Raw genomic sequence first — 15,204 nt, 5'->3', positions numbered from 1 at the left:
CTGGCACAGAACATCAAGCAGAAAGAATGTCTGATCAAACACATTTTGAAAGGTCTGCCACAACAATAAAGAAAAGCTGAATCAAACTTGGGGGGAAGGGAAGGGCTAAACAATCAAGCAGATGAGATTACTTTAAATAGGCCTAAGACTCTGAAAATCATGTGGAATTAACTCATTTCTAGATACTTCTTAGAGTGCATATTTTTTTAAGCATTTATGATAACGCAAATGGTGGATAAAATACTAATACCAATGAGCATAGCAAAAATGATCCATCAGCTGATTCAGACCTTCCTGGGGCTGCAAAGAACCTTGGAGTCAGCCTGAAAATTACTAAAAATAAAATGAGAAATTATTGCTCTGGGGGTGAATCACTCCTGGGTCATCTGTATTAACAGCATCTTAAATAATCATTATTTTTTCATGCATCTTCTTGAGTCATGATTTTGATTTTATTTATTCTAAAATGCCCCAAATAAGAGAACATCTGTGGTTCAGTTTTACAAACAATATGTTCACTTTTAATTTATTCTAAGATATAATTGTTCTTTTCTTAATGAATCAAAGCCTCCATCAGTTCAAGAGGTAAACTACACAGAGGAATTGATCAATTTTAAATTCAAAATACTGAAATAGATTTTTCATTTTGTGTACCTCAATGAAAGTAATTAGATTTTTTTTTCCTAATCTGAGAGGAATTTAACAAGAGTGTATAGCCTTGAACTTCCCCTGATCTCTGCACTGTAGCTGCATACAAATCAATAACACACTTCACTTACAAGAGTTTATGTCCTTGTCAGCTCAAAATTCTGGTCACTCAGGGCTGTCATGCTGAAGGTGAGCTTTGTACATCTCTCTGGATTTGTTTTTCTCTCCTGGTGGGGTAGGCACTGTGAATGGGAGGAAAATAGTAACAGTTGTATGATTCTCTGCCAACCCTACTTCACCCCAAGACTAAAAAATAACAAAGTCTTTCCCACAAATGGGAAAATATTGCAATCCCTGAGAAATTTCTGATACGACATTCCTCTATGGACACCTCAGTTTGTTGGGCAACAAGACCAGCTGACTGGGTTTCAGCTGTACTGAACAAGGTTCCTGCTCCGGGCACTGAGGCAGGAGACCAAAAGGAAAACCAAGATAATTTAATATAGCAATAACTCACATGCATCAAGAGACAATAATATCTGGATAGCATTATTCTATCATCTCTAATGTTTACATGCCTTACTGTGAAACTGCCTTTTAAATTGTTCTAGTGTAACTTCCTAAGTTGGGGCTTTTTTTAGGTAAACAAAAATACCCACCACCTCCATTGTGTGAAACTGCAATATTCCCATGGTCCACCATTTGGCTTTATACACAGATACTTTTGGTAATTTGAAAAGTTGAACTAAAATCATTATGTGTGGCCAAACAAAATGACATAAAGTATGTGAATATCCCTGAGGCATGGTTACAGGAAATCTAGCTAGGGAGCACCATTACCCTCAGAAGAGCTGAGCAGCTTCCAAGACCAGTGTGTTGTGAACGTGTCGCCTAAACTACAATTGAGAAGAGATCCACTATTTGAAACAAGACCTCCACTCTCCCCTCCTTCAGTATTTGCTGGGCCTTGTTGGGGTTTTTTAAAGAATTTGCTTGTTTGTTTCTAACTGGTGATCTGGAACATCCCATTCTCTGGTAAGAAAGTGGACATATTGCACAATCCCAGCTATCATAATAATTAATTAATCATCATCTTATTCTGAGAACCAGCCAATAGAGATGAAGGGACTTCTGGTGAAAATGAATTCTTACTGAGCAAGAGAAAAGCTGGAACCTTGCGTCCCGGAGTCGGTGGCAGGGTCTGGAGTATACTGCTGTGACTGCAGCCCAAACCAATTCCATGACATGGCTATTCATGGAGCAAATTACAACATAAAGGTGCTATAACCTTTGTAAAAGACTCAGTGGAACCTTGGGGCTAGCTTCAGCTAGAAACTAGTAGCATAGTTAACAGCAAAGATATTTGTAGCTTTAGGGGCATTGGAATTCGTACACGATACAGTTTAGAATAATGAACGATAATATATGCATTAGGAAAGGTAATGGAGAAATACGCTACATTTATGTAAAGGTTGAACTCAAGCAAATGAATCCATTTCATGAAGGGGAAAAGCTACCATAGCATCCTCTCTTTATAATGTTATGAAGCAGGTTATGTCTTGTATTTTCTCATAGTATTAAAATAATAAAATAATTATTCAAAGGTACCATCAAAGAAATTAATGATACCCAGAATCAATGGGTGATCTTTGGTAAACCTGCAAAACCATTGTATCCTTATAGCATCAATTAAATTTTTGAACAACTTAATCTCATTGTCTTAAAGCTGGAACACTTTTCATTAGTTTACCTATTAAAAATTTTTAGAAAAAAAATCTAGGAAAATATCAATATAATTAACAGAAGTGTAAAATCTATTCAGGGAGAGCTTCAATTTTATACTTGTAGGACAAGAAAAAAAAATTTACTAACAGTGGTTTTCTTGTTGCTTTTGTTGATGACTGTTGGTTAACTTAATAATTCCATGGAATACTTTAGATCCAATGGTATGAGCATTAGAATTTTCTAAATAAGTTACTTAACTTAACCTGTGTTTGTACTCTACCCACAGAATATGTTGATTTAATAGCTATGGTTGTTGGCAGCTTAGGTTCTGTTTTGAAGTGTCTTTTTTTCCCCATGTAGAATTGAAGGTTCTGAATTGAGTCCTGGCTTCAGTTCGGAGATCGGAAACTAGAGGAACAGTAATAAGTACCATTTGGATGGAATATAAAATGTAATATATAAACAGTGGGTAAAATTGAGCAACATCAGCTGGAAAGGGAGCAAAGGCAAGTGCCAGTGTTACATGATGTTTTGGTTTGATTTATATTGGATGAGAAAATTGCTGGTAGGTTTATTTTATTGAAAAATTAAGTAAGAATCAATAGAGTTTTTAAAAAGTACAGATTGCTTTTGAATTAACAAACCATAAAGCTGATTCAGTGCTACAAAAGTGGATAACCATTGTTTTATTCTTCTCTCAGTTTTCTTTTGGTGATCACACGAATCACTACTGTGTCATAAAATAAGGCCTTAAAAGTGAGCTTGAGACAATAGAAAAAAAAGCCTTAAAATATTCCTAGGATTAAAAGATTGTTTTATTTACTTTTAACTCATCTGAACTTGGTTGCATTGACAAGGTCAATATTTTAGTATTTTTTTCATACCATTATAATAACTGTCTGGGGTAAAGATAGCAATTTCTTTTATTACACCTCAAACAGAGAATGGGTTGAGATGTAAAAGTGAACCTTTTTGTAAAGTGATCATCTCTAAACAGCCATAGTTAGTTTCCAAGATGGGGAAATCCATACAGGGAAACAATTAATGATTCATAACACCACTAAACATGTATTCATTGCCGGGGTATTTATCTTCTGCCAATTTTTTTTTCAATGGGACTCAAAGAGACCATAAAACCCTTTATAAGAGAACATACTGCTTAAATCGTGGTTAAAAGCGCTTCTGGACTAGGCAAGGTTGTTGATTGGTCTTACAAACTATGTATTCACATCCTGTAAGTCCACAATGCCTAGAAAGCATTAAAAAATGCTGTATATGCAGGTAAAAGCTTTCTGCAGTAAGTCTAGCGCTTCTTAGTATAATAGTTGTAGTAGCTTACTGCAATGAACAGGTATTTGTACAGGAAATCTTCTGAAAGCTTAAATATTGAAAAAATATCCAGTATCATTGGCACTATCCAAGCCGCTCTTCCTCCCATTTATCATTCTTATCGCCTTTGATATTCTTCCTTCTATAGTATGAAAACTAAAAATTGTTTCACTCAGAAGCCTGAGGGTTGCCCTGTGTGTTATCCAGACAAAGAGTCCCATCAACAGCTAAACCCCTCCAATAATTTCAGAATAAAAGATCTGGCAAAAGGGTTAATTCTATTAAGAAACAAGACTCTCAGTGAATGGCTGGACTAAAATGAAGCTGTTAGCATCAAGCACAACATGTACTGTTTGCAGAGTAAGTGGGTTTACTCGGCACATATTCCTTGTCTCTCAGAAACTAAGAAGAAAAAGCAGCAATTCTGTTAAAACCCAACTCTTCTCCTGTCTTGATTCCAGGTACTCTAAAAAAATCTCTCGCTATACTGATTGACTTTCATCAAGAGCTCTTTCAATGTCACAGAAACAGATTTCATTGGTTTTGACAGCCTGGCTTGATGCTAAGTGTATATCAAAAACCTACCAACAGGAAAAAGGCTGCTGAGTTGAACATAATGGTCGTATTTGGTGTTTCTGCTGTGCCTGTCTCTGTGGTGGATGTGATTTCCTCTATTTTGACCCCAAGAAGCTTGTACAGTAGCTCATTTAAAGTTCATGTCTCCAAAAGGAAAATTGTGGAAATACAACAAGCGAAATGATCAACTGCAGTTTTATTTTGAGTAGCCTTCCCACAGTCCATGAGCTCTGCAGGGGGCAGGAGATGTGAAATCAGTGTTGCCCTTAAAAGAGAAGAAATGCTTTTCTAACATGATATAAATGAAGCACTTCAGAATTCCCACTCTCTGTAAATGACTGAAAGATACTAGATGCAAAATCTAACAATGTGGCCAGCTCTCCTAAATCTCTGCCCTCTTCAAGCTTCCCATGCTCTTGTTGCCTTTTCCTATACATTTAGAATTATGTGGCCTATTAAGGGCCTGTGAATAAGACAACTATGAGCAGCTTACACATCTTCTGGAAATATTGCCATTTTCTAAAGGAGTTTGGATCAAGCATGCAACTGAAACAATACACTGAACTAGTATCTTTATACTGGCAGCTCTGAAAATCTGGTCCCAGATTGAATGAGTGTCCTGGTTTTGGCTGGGATAGAGTTAATTTTCTTCCTAGCAGCCAGTACAGTACTGTGTTTTGGATTTAGTATGAGAATAATGTTGATAACACACAGATGTTTTAGTTGTTGCTAAGTACTGCTCACACTAGTCAAGGACTTTTCCAGCTTCCCATGCTGTGCTGGGTGCACAAGAAGCCGGGAGGGGAGGGGGCACAGCCAAAAGAGCTGATCCAAACTGGCCAAAGGGATATTCCATATCCTATGACATCATGCCCAGTATGTTAACTGGGGTGAGTTGGCTGGGGGGGGAGGGTTGTGCAGCGGTGGCACCTCAAGGACTGGCAGCATTGGTCGGCAGGTGATGAGCAGTTGCATCACTTGGGTTTTTTCTCTGGGTTTCACATCTCTCTCCCTCCACCCCGTAATTTTCCTTTTCATTATTGCTGTTTTAATTATTAAACTGTTCTTTCCGTAACTCACAAGTTTTCTTACTTTCACCCTTCCAATTCTTTCTCTATCCCACTGGGGTAGGGGCAGTGAGCAAGTGGCTGTGTGGGGTTTAAACCATGACAGTGCGCTGTTACATATTTCTGTATCATTTTCTTTTCCTGTATAGTCATTGAAAAACCCCTAGAAAGAGCCTAGTACCTCACCTGAGGTATTTTATGTATCTATTAAAAATATATATTATATATGTTATATATTATATAGATACCTCAACTAACAGGCAAAATCCACTTTTAACTCCCACTCTTCCCACCCTCGTTAAGTAATCCTGGTTTGGAAACAAAAGAACAAAACCAAAACTATAACCTCTAAGAACCTGTAGCAACATCCTAAAACTTCACAATTAATTCACGTCTGCTGGGTAAGGTTTATACTACTGTTTGCTGAAATTTTTGCCAAAGCAGCAGAATGAAGCTATACTTTTATCCTTAGCTATGACTTCTTGAGAGTATGACTCAGGCATGGAAGGGAGCTTGTGGTTAAGTTCGGAGATGATGTGTGCAAATCTGTTCCCTTAACACCTTTTTGGATTTATTTATTTATTTATTTCCCCCCAATCCATAGGGATGTAAAACTTCTCATGTGGGATGTGGTTCAATTAGTGTAGAGAGATACAGTTAATTGTTTAAAAATACTTTTTAAGTGCTGTGATTTGTTACAAATAATTTGAATTATAAACAGCAAAATTAAGCTTGGTACTAATTTCTCTTGTGTTCCTCCCAGTCGGCAAAAATAGAAAATGGCTAGTCAGCTTTCCCATTGTTTACATAGTTTTGAATTTTTTATTAACATAATCTGGTTATTGCAATGTAGCTGCTAATTGCAGCCAGTTGAAAGTGAGGGGTACAAATTGCTGTGTTTATGTGGTAGAAAAAGGAGCCAAATAATTAGGGAAACTGTTTCCCATATAGAAAATGATAACATTCTCCTTCTTTACATGGAAACATAAATAAATCTGTGACCAACTGTTTAGACAGCATTTAAAAAGCACTGTAGCAAAGAACTTCAACACATTCAAATGGTTCATTTCTCCATCAGCTTGCCTGAACACATTTTTCTTTCTAATGAAAATGAAGTTTGTGTTAAAAAAGAACTCTGTGCTTGATTTCTGAGGATTTAGGGGGATGTCTGCAAAGGGTCACTGACCTTTCCCAAGACCACACTGCAGCAGAGTGCTATAGGTGCAGTGATACTAGCTGTGCACTTTCAATATCCGAGACTGTTGCCAGAATTTCTCTGAGTTTTTACAAGGATGAGTGTAAGTGTACGTGAGCATTCCAGGGCTATTTTAGTGTCTTGATTATTTGCAATTAAAATGATGGCTGTTTTTATTTTTCTCCAGACTGGAATGTTTTTAGCAAGGAAAAAAAATCAATGGTTTTGGCAAATATTCAGACAACAGACCTGGCTCTAACCATGCTTTATTATTATATATAACCCTGCAGGTGAATCAGGCAAAAAGAACCATTAATTTTGACTTTTTCTGCAAACCTAAGCAACAGAACCAAACCTAATTACGGAACTGAGCTTTGTCCCAGCCATATAAACCACTGTGCAAATTTTACTCTTCTGCACACCTCCACTGCAGCCAAATATGGTAAAGGTTATTAAGTATACTAATCTCGTAAAATAAAAAGGAACAAAAACGGATGCTGTTAAGATGACTATGTTTTCTTCAAACACAGCAAGATTTACTTTATGCTAGAGTGAACAATGATTAAGAAGGTTTGACTGTACTATTAGGAGTCTTTAATTGCAAAAGGAGAAGCAGCTATGTATTTTGTAAAATGTAATCAAAATCATTTGCAGTAGCAAATTAAATGTATTAATGAGTAAAAGTTCCAAATATTTTATCTGTTGACCTTTACCATACACTCTAAAATTTTAGTATTCATGCTATTGTAAAACTTTAGAAATAACAGTGCTGAAATATGTTGGCCTGATTCTGATTTCACTTACATCTAATGTAATTCTTCTGAACTCTGGAGGCAACTCTTGAGTGCCAATGCTGACAGACAATTGGAATCGTGCCTTATGGCTCAAAGGTTGCCTTTATGCCTACAATAATACTGATTTTTGAAACTAATAAAAAGGACAATGGTTATTGATCTATTTCAAATTAAACTCTCTATGTGCTTTTCTAGGCTTGACACCTGAGTCAGGGAAATGGGTGGTAAATTGATGGGAGGATTAAATGGCACTTTGTAAGTAAGATTTTTTTCTTTGAATCTTCCAAATCATGGTTACTAATGAAATCTCTATGCCTTCTATTTTTCTCTAAAATAGTGCCAGATATGTTCATATTTCCCTAACAGGTACAGTAGGACTGTGTCCTAAAATAGTCTTTTCTAATATCTGGTACAGCCTTTCTGCCAACAATGTTCACAGACTCAGCAAAATAATATATCAAGTGTGCATTCATGACTACCAGTTGCATAAAAGAGGCTCCATCTGTGTTTGACCTCACAAAGAGAATGTCTGCATGTTTGGTATAAGTCGACAAATTCATGACAGAGAAATCAATTAAAGGTTATTAAATACAAAGACATCTCCTCTGGGTCTGGAAGTCTGACTTGCAAAGTATTGGTGGCTGTGAGAATAATTACCTCATGTGTGGCCTCTTCATATTTCTGCTGCGAGGTCAGCACATGTTAAGGAGTAGTTGAAGTTGTCATGCATGGATAAGAGAACACAGTTTTAATACGTAATGTCTGTTTTCCAGCTTACACTAGAAAATGGTTGCAAATATTCTCCTACCAAAAAATCAAACTTCTGATTTAGAGTTCTGTTCCAGAAGAGCATGCTTAAATTTCTTTTCCCTATTTCTTCTGTTTTTATAAAAACAAGTTTGGGCAGGTGTCACAAAGAGAATATTTAATCAGGACATAATTTTTTATACCCTAATAATTTGTTCTTCAATTCAAACTTGGATGGAAGCAATCTCAATTGAAGCTAAGATGCTGCATATCTGTCTTATGAGCAAGCCAAAATCTGGACCTTCACATATTTTTAATATTAGCTATTTCCTCGATGATTTTCCACCTTTTCTTCCTACAATTTATTATGCCAAGCTTGTTAGCCCATTACATTGAAGTAAGCTCAACACTTCCTTCCTTTTTTGTGTTCACTTAGCAACAGTACCAAGGAAAGACTGCAGGTGTAAGGTGTCACCCGGGTTCCCTGATGGCGTTTTCAGGCACCACTTGGCATTGCAACAGCAGGATGTCATAGCACATGGGATGCAAAAGGCTTTGTAGTCAAGCAGGAAGCTCTGAAGAAAAATTATTACTACGGACCAGCATTTCTAATTCTGCCATGCTGAGGCCAAGTTTACTTTCAGAAAACTTTTCTGCTGTTGTTGGCTACATAGCACTTAGCACAGTGCTGTTAAGAAAGCAGCTGTCATCCATGACAGAACACTGGTGTTTATAGTAAGGTTTACCTCAGTCTGATGCTACAGAAGAATGACCTGATGAAGTGTGTTCAGTAGTTTAGCAAAGGATAATAGATTCCCCAAAAAATCCTAAAATGACCACTAACGTTGTTTTTCAGGAGAGGAGGTTCTCCTATTTACACGATATGAAGAAGGGTGATAGACTGCTTTTAGACAGACAATGAAACAACTCTTAAAACATCCTAATGACCTCAGAATACTACCTTGCCCCCCTCTTTCTGGTTCTTTATGATTCCAATCTCTTTTGAGTGAAAATGCCACAATGAAATATATTATCCCTTTTATAGAAATGACAGAGATAGAACACTTACCAAGCAATTTAAGAGACACAACTGAACCTAATCACTCCTGAAATCAAAAGAAATAAAGGGAAAAATTATTTTTTTCCCTCCTATTCCCTGGTAATGAATGTGAATACTTAGTTTTGGTCTCCTTTCACCACTCTGCCTCAATAAATGAGAATAGGCAGGGGAATAGATCTTCACATAGCTGTACTGCTTACAGCTCAGTGCTGCTGCTCCTTTATCCTCTGCTTCATTTCTCTAGTGCTTCACCAACTTTTTAAGGGGCTTGCAACAGCAGTTATCAATTGGTTCAGTTTTCAGAATAGTTGTTCTGTAACTACACTGATGAAAAAGTAAGCGTGAGGAGAAAAAAGAGCTTGTGTTTCATGTGAGTCAATATTCTCGATATATGACAGAAACCCTTAAATATTGTCTCAGTCTTTCCTGTCTTTGTAAATGGGCTTAAACATCCTGGTTTCATTATGCAGCTTTGCGCACAACAAATTCTTGGGACCACCACTTTTTTCTGCCCCCAGGGTAATTAATAACTATCAACTGGTTAGAGAGAGGATAATTTAAGCAGGTCAAACTTGCCTGTAAATCAAGATGCTTGAATGCCTTGTTTAAGTGAAGATAGGAATGCATAGAATTTTTGTTGAAGTCTGAACCAGGCACAGGCTTTGTTAGTATTGTTCATGCTAGAACCCTCCTGTCTGGTACCCGCAAGTAGAAAGTGCAAACAGACAGTGCAAAAGTACAATGATGCAATAGCTGCTTTTGCTAGATCTTGTTCATGTAGAAGGGTTTTTGTTTCCTCTGGCTTTGTGGTGATCAGGTGATGGACACTAGCACCAGCAGCACCAGAATGCAGATGGTAAAAAGATTACAAGGTGTCGCATCAATCAGTCCACATTATTTTGCACGCTTCAGTAACCTGTGGAAATCAGTGCAAAACACAGTTCTGACAACTTAGAGCAGATTAAGCAACACTTGTATAATAGATTATGAGACAGCCTTTTAGCAGTTTGCTGGCAGGGGGAAAACTATTTGGAGGGGACATTTGCACAACACACTGTATTTGATTAATTTAAATTGCAAAGGAATCAACAAATGGAACATTTTTCTTTTTCTTTTTTTTTAAATCCCAAATGAAGGGAATAATTCAGATGCTGTAATAAGATTTTTCACAAAAGTCCAAGGGATAAAGGAAATGGTTGCTGGCTACAGTGGCATCTTTGCAATTCAAATGGATTCTAATGATGAATAGGAACATCCAGAAACACTTATTTTGTTTTATTTTCACTTTTAACATGTCTTTGTAATAAACAAGTTCTATGAATAAATATACCTGATGAAACAGTGAAATATACTACATGCTATTGAGACCGTTCCTCCCCTTTCAGTAGAGTAGCTGGAAAATTATGATAGAACCGCAGTGACATAGTTCCCCCCTACGGAGCATTTCTGCGGCAAGGCAAGTTAAGAGTAAGAATAAGATAAAATGTTATTACAGGGCCATTGATCTTCTGTTACCTAAAAGGAGTGAATATAGGTGTCACAGCTGACAATGTGCTAAGCTACCCCAGCCTATGCAAAGCTCAGTACAAAACAACGGAAAACCAGCCTTATCAGCTCTTTTCCCAACTTCGGGGAGGAGGGAAAGAAGATGTCCTTTAGAACCAATAGGACTATAAAAGCTGTCAGGTTCCCAAGCAAAACAAAGCTTGGATGACAGCTGCAAGTGCATACTCCATGAAAACAGAAATTCCACTTAAAAAAAAAAAAAATGTTTTCAAGCATCAAGTCTACTTGCCAAGTAATATAATGGAGTCAGATTTTATTACCTACTTAAAAAGTCCCAATCCAGAGGTTCTAGAATAGATTTGTTCACACAAAATAATCTATAGAGACTCCAGAAGTGCTGCTGGAATGGTGGGATTCAGAGCTGAGAGACAGGCTATCACAGGAGGTGCTTCCTACTGACCAACACTACCAGCATGCCTTGGCGACACCAGACTCTGCTACGCATCCTACCATCCTGGAACAGACTGGCATGTATGAGCACAAAATCCTAATTCTGCTGTCTTAGTACTTAGTGTGATTTGCAGTGCAATTTTGTTTCTATGCTACTGAATTATAATTATAATACTCGATTCTTTCCTCATGCAGTTTGTGTTGATCTTTCTTTCTCCGCATTACCCTTTGTTTTCCTTCTTCTCCCAGTCCCCTACAGTGTGAAAGTCATTCTACCATGTGTCTTTTACTGCAGAGATACAAGTCAGTAGAATGCATACCTCAGGGTTGTTTTTCTTTCCTTAACTACCAAATCATGTGGTAAGTCTATTTGAATCAGTGCTCTTTCAGTTTTGAATAAAGTTTTAAAAGAATTTGTCTGACGCTTACATACAACATTTGTGCCACATTCAGTGTTGACAGTCATATGAGGGCTAGAACTAGAGCAATCCACTGACATAAATAATTTCTAGTCACAAATGCAAATTCCACAAATTCTATCTATTCTGAGTTCTTTTATTCTCCTACCCATGAATCATTCAGGAACTGACTGAATAGTCTCAGAATGTACCTTGTTTTCTCTCAGACAGGACTTTTTGCAAACGCCTCTTTCTGCCACCTGGTCAGATGGCTTGGTATCATTCAATGTCATTTCAGTGAAAAAGTGGAAACTATTGGGTCAAATAACTCTCCTCCCCTCTCCTTTAGAGCTGTGCTTACACAAGGGATTCTTGTGGAAGAAAATGCCGTAAGGGTGTCAGCGTGTACTCTCCATTGAAGGAATTCTGCTTTAGGAAGAAGTATTGCAGTATAATACCATAGAGCACAAAAATAAGTCCTGAAATGTGAAGAGCTTGTTTAGTCCACCCACACTACCCATGAGAGGCAGGATTAGCCTCCTGTATCATTCTGACACCTCTGTTGAACCCAGGCATCCTCAAAGCATGCATCTGGCAGTCTACTGTGCCATAAGAACACAGAAATGTGGTGACAAACCCAAGTGCCTGGCCAGAGCACATAGCTGATGGGCGCTGGGGCATTAGATGTATCCTGTGAAAGGCTCAGCAAGCAGCCGTGGGACTGGTGCCCAGGGTGGGGGCAGCTTGGGAGAACTAACAGTGACTGCCAGTGATTTTGATTTGGTTATCATGAGATGGGTCTAATCTAATCTTAAAACTCTTCAGTGAGAGGTATTTTATATTGCTGTGTCAGGCAATCTATTACAGTGCTAAGCTCCCTTTCTTGTTACAGACGTTTTTCCACTGCCGCTCCATGTATAAACCCCTGCAGAGGAATGGGTCCAGATGCCAGGAATTAGCTGCACTCCAAGGAAGGTGGATGTGGTCTGAGGGACCAGCAAGTATTATGCTACCTTTAGACTCTGGCACCAGTATTATTAAAGTTTTCCTAAGTTTGTTTTGTTTTATTTAATTTAAAACAAGCGTAGAATATGAGGAATTCGTACCAGAATGTTTCTTGTGAGCACAAAATCTGTGTATTTCCTTTTACTGTATGTGATTAAATTGTGGGTGAAGGAAGGATAAGCTAGCACCCAGTGTGCAGAAACACCCTATCCTCTATTTGTTAGTCTCTACACCAACTAAAATAAATAGCACTTGCATGTAAAAAGCATGGGAAAGAAATGATAGAAAAGAGGTGTAGTGAGCCCAGCCTAGTGGCTGCTCTACAGCAAAGGCTTTCTACCAATAGTCCTTGTAACACCTGCTGTGTGGGCAAGGCCACCCACGAGTTCTTGATGCTTTTTACTGAGGAGATTTCCAGGAAAATAGGCAGGTGGTGCATTCTGAACAACAAACTAAACATCTTTCCCACTAATTTCATAGCACTGTTGTGTGTTTATATACTGCTTGTGTTTTCTTTGCCTTAGGGAAAACACCTCAAGGTAATCCAGGTGAGTTTTGTTATGGTCTCCAGAAGGTGGCTTATATATCTTGATTATTCCATACAGGTTAGGATTTACCCGATGTGTCAAAGCACAATGGTCAGGTTTTCATTTGCAACAGTATTACTTCAACACAGATGCTCACCTTGGGCTCTTTGGACAGCATCTGTTAGAAGGTTGCATCTGAAAGAGAAATATCTGGTAAAGCTTCTATTGCTAAATAGCCATAAATGAGGACCTAATATGCACCTTTTAACTTCTCATCTGCTTACAAACAGCTTAAATAGAAGAGTTTTCCAAACCTTAATTCATATGTTTACAGATATTTATCTTATTTCAGTACTTATCCTAGCAGAAAACCAATCATATTGCTAATTATTCAACATAGTGTCTTTTCTTGGCAGGAATATTAGCAAAATACAAGGAGAACTGTTATTCGTGGGCATGACTCTATAGGAAGAACTGATGCTTAAAATCCATATTAGGTTGTTTTATTTGTATCTCTATGGCAGCGCCTTTGAGTAAATGTATTTGGATGTAATTTTTAAGCCCTTTTTAGGATCCAAAGTTTTGTTTCCACATAAGCCCTTAGACAAAGGAAAATGCATTTTTGTTGGGTGAGGAACATAAACAGCCTCTCTCACGGGAAAATGAGTTTTCTTTTCTTGTGTCTGTCCCTAGTATTAAATGCCAGATATGAAATGGAGAACGTACTAGCCAAAGACTGTGCTAAAGTGAAATCCAGTGTGAGACCACCCCCATCACTTTATTCAAGATAATTCAAGCCTCTCTGTTGCAATGGACCAGTGACATCTGTACTATGTTCAGCTTGAGTAAAAGATGTGTTCGTAGACTTTTATAGTAAGTCCAGCGATCCGAGTTTTGCACTTAAGTCCTCTATGTGCTTTTCAGATGCTACGGTTGTTTTTCATAAAAATCCATGCTTTCTGATAAATGAGATTAAACAAATTGACACAAAATAAAAACTAATTAAATCATGTGATTATAAAATGTTTATCCTTAGAGAATAGATTATAAAACAATGAAAATAAATTATGTCAAGATGCAATCTGAATAACAACAAATTATTACAGCTTTTGGCTGCTAGTAGCTAGCTACCAGCTGAGTCAAAATGCACCCTCCTCTCCTGCTTGCTGCCTTTGAACAGCAGTTATGGATTAAGTCTGACAGTGTGAAAATAAATGGGAGAGTGTAGCTGAAGCCAAGCATTTATCAAGCCTGGTTGTACTCTATGCAAGGCAAGTCTGATACAATTTAATAAGATAACAGAAAACTTAACACTGTCTTCAGGATGTCAAAATATGGATTTATGCCCTGTGCCAATGCTACTACTATTGACTTGATGAATTTTAAGCTATTTCAGGTTTTGGGTTTAGCATCCATAAGTCAGTGGTGCAATAGGAATAATTTTCAGATACAGAACTGAATACCTGTGCATATGTATGGCAGGAGTATTCAAAACTGTCATCATAAAATGCAGGGAAGAACCAGAGAAAGCATTGTGATAACAGGCCTGCTCTCTCTTTATATGCTATGTTGCGCTTTGCATTCTCCAAATGCTTTGTTTCAAGAAGTTTAGGAATTAAACCTGTGAATGCAGGACGAGAGAGACCAAAAATAAACTAAAAAAATAACATTTCCTTACCTTTGTTGTTGCCCTTTTGAAATTGGAGCTGTCTGTCACAGATCTTCTTTTCTCTGGTCTTCATTACGTTTAAACGGAGCAAACTTTGAATGCCTTCATCAACAACCAGGTTATTTTTCTGTCACTCATTTAACATTCTCACTGGTTACCAAACCTGCAACTAAAGTAACATCCTACATTGTGTGTTTGGTAGATTTTTTGCTGAGGAATGCTGTGAACTTTCACAACAAATCACATGTGGGCCTCACTGTTGCCTGTAGCACTTCTCTCCAATAAGAAAAAAAGATTAAAAATTGCATTAAAAATACTATCAAGATATCAATCATGCAACGCTGCAGGCCTGGGGCAGAGTGGCTGGAAAGCTGCCCGGCGACAAAGGCCCCGGGGGTGCTGGCTGACAGCCGGCTGGGCATGAGCCAGCAGTGCCCAGGTGGCCAAGGAGGCCACCAGCCCCTGGGCTTGTGTCAGCGCTGGTGTGGCCAGCAGGAGCCGGGCAGGG

The 15,204-nt window shown here is 37.9% G+C and overlaps 1 long non-coding RNA gene across 1 annotated transcript; it reads right to left on the bottom strand.

The window, feature by feature from the left end:
• Positions 1-715: 715 nt before the first annotated feature.
• On the bottom strand, positions 716-14,952 carry LOC142063019 (uncharacterized). Its single transcript, XR_012662610.1, has 3 exons — positions 14,706-14,952; positions 13,185-13,222; positions 716-890 (listed from the first exon to the last, which is right to left on the bottom strand). It is a non-coding gene; the product is annotated as an uncharacterized LOC142063019 (long non-coding RNA).
• Positions 14,953-15,204: the final 252 nt, after the last annotated feature.

This window comes from Phalacrocorax aristotelis, chromosome 11 (assembly GCF_949628215.1).
Source record: "Phalacrocorax aristotelis chromosome 11, bGulAri2.1, whole genome shotgun sequence".
Taxonomy (NCBI): domain Eukaryota; kingdom Metazoa; phylum Chordata; class Aves; order Suliformes; family Phalacrocoracidae; genus Phalacrocorax; species Phalacrocorax aristotelis.
The sequence above is the reverse complement of the archived record's forward strand: the minus strand, read 5'-3'. Positions and strand labels throughout refer to the sequence as shown.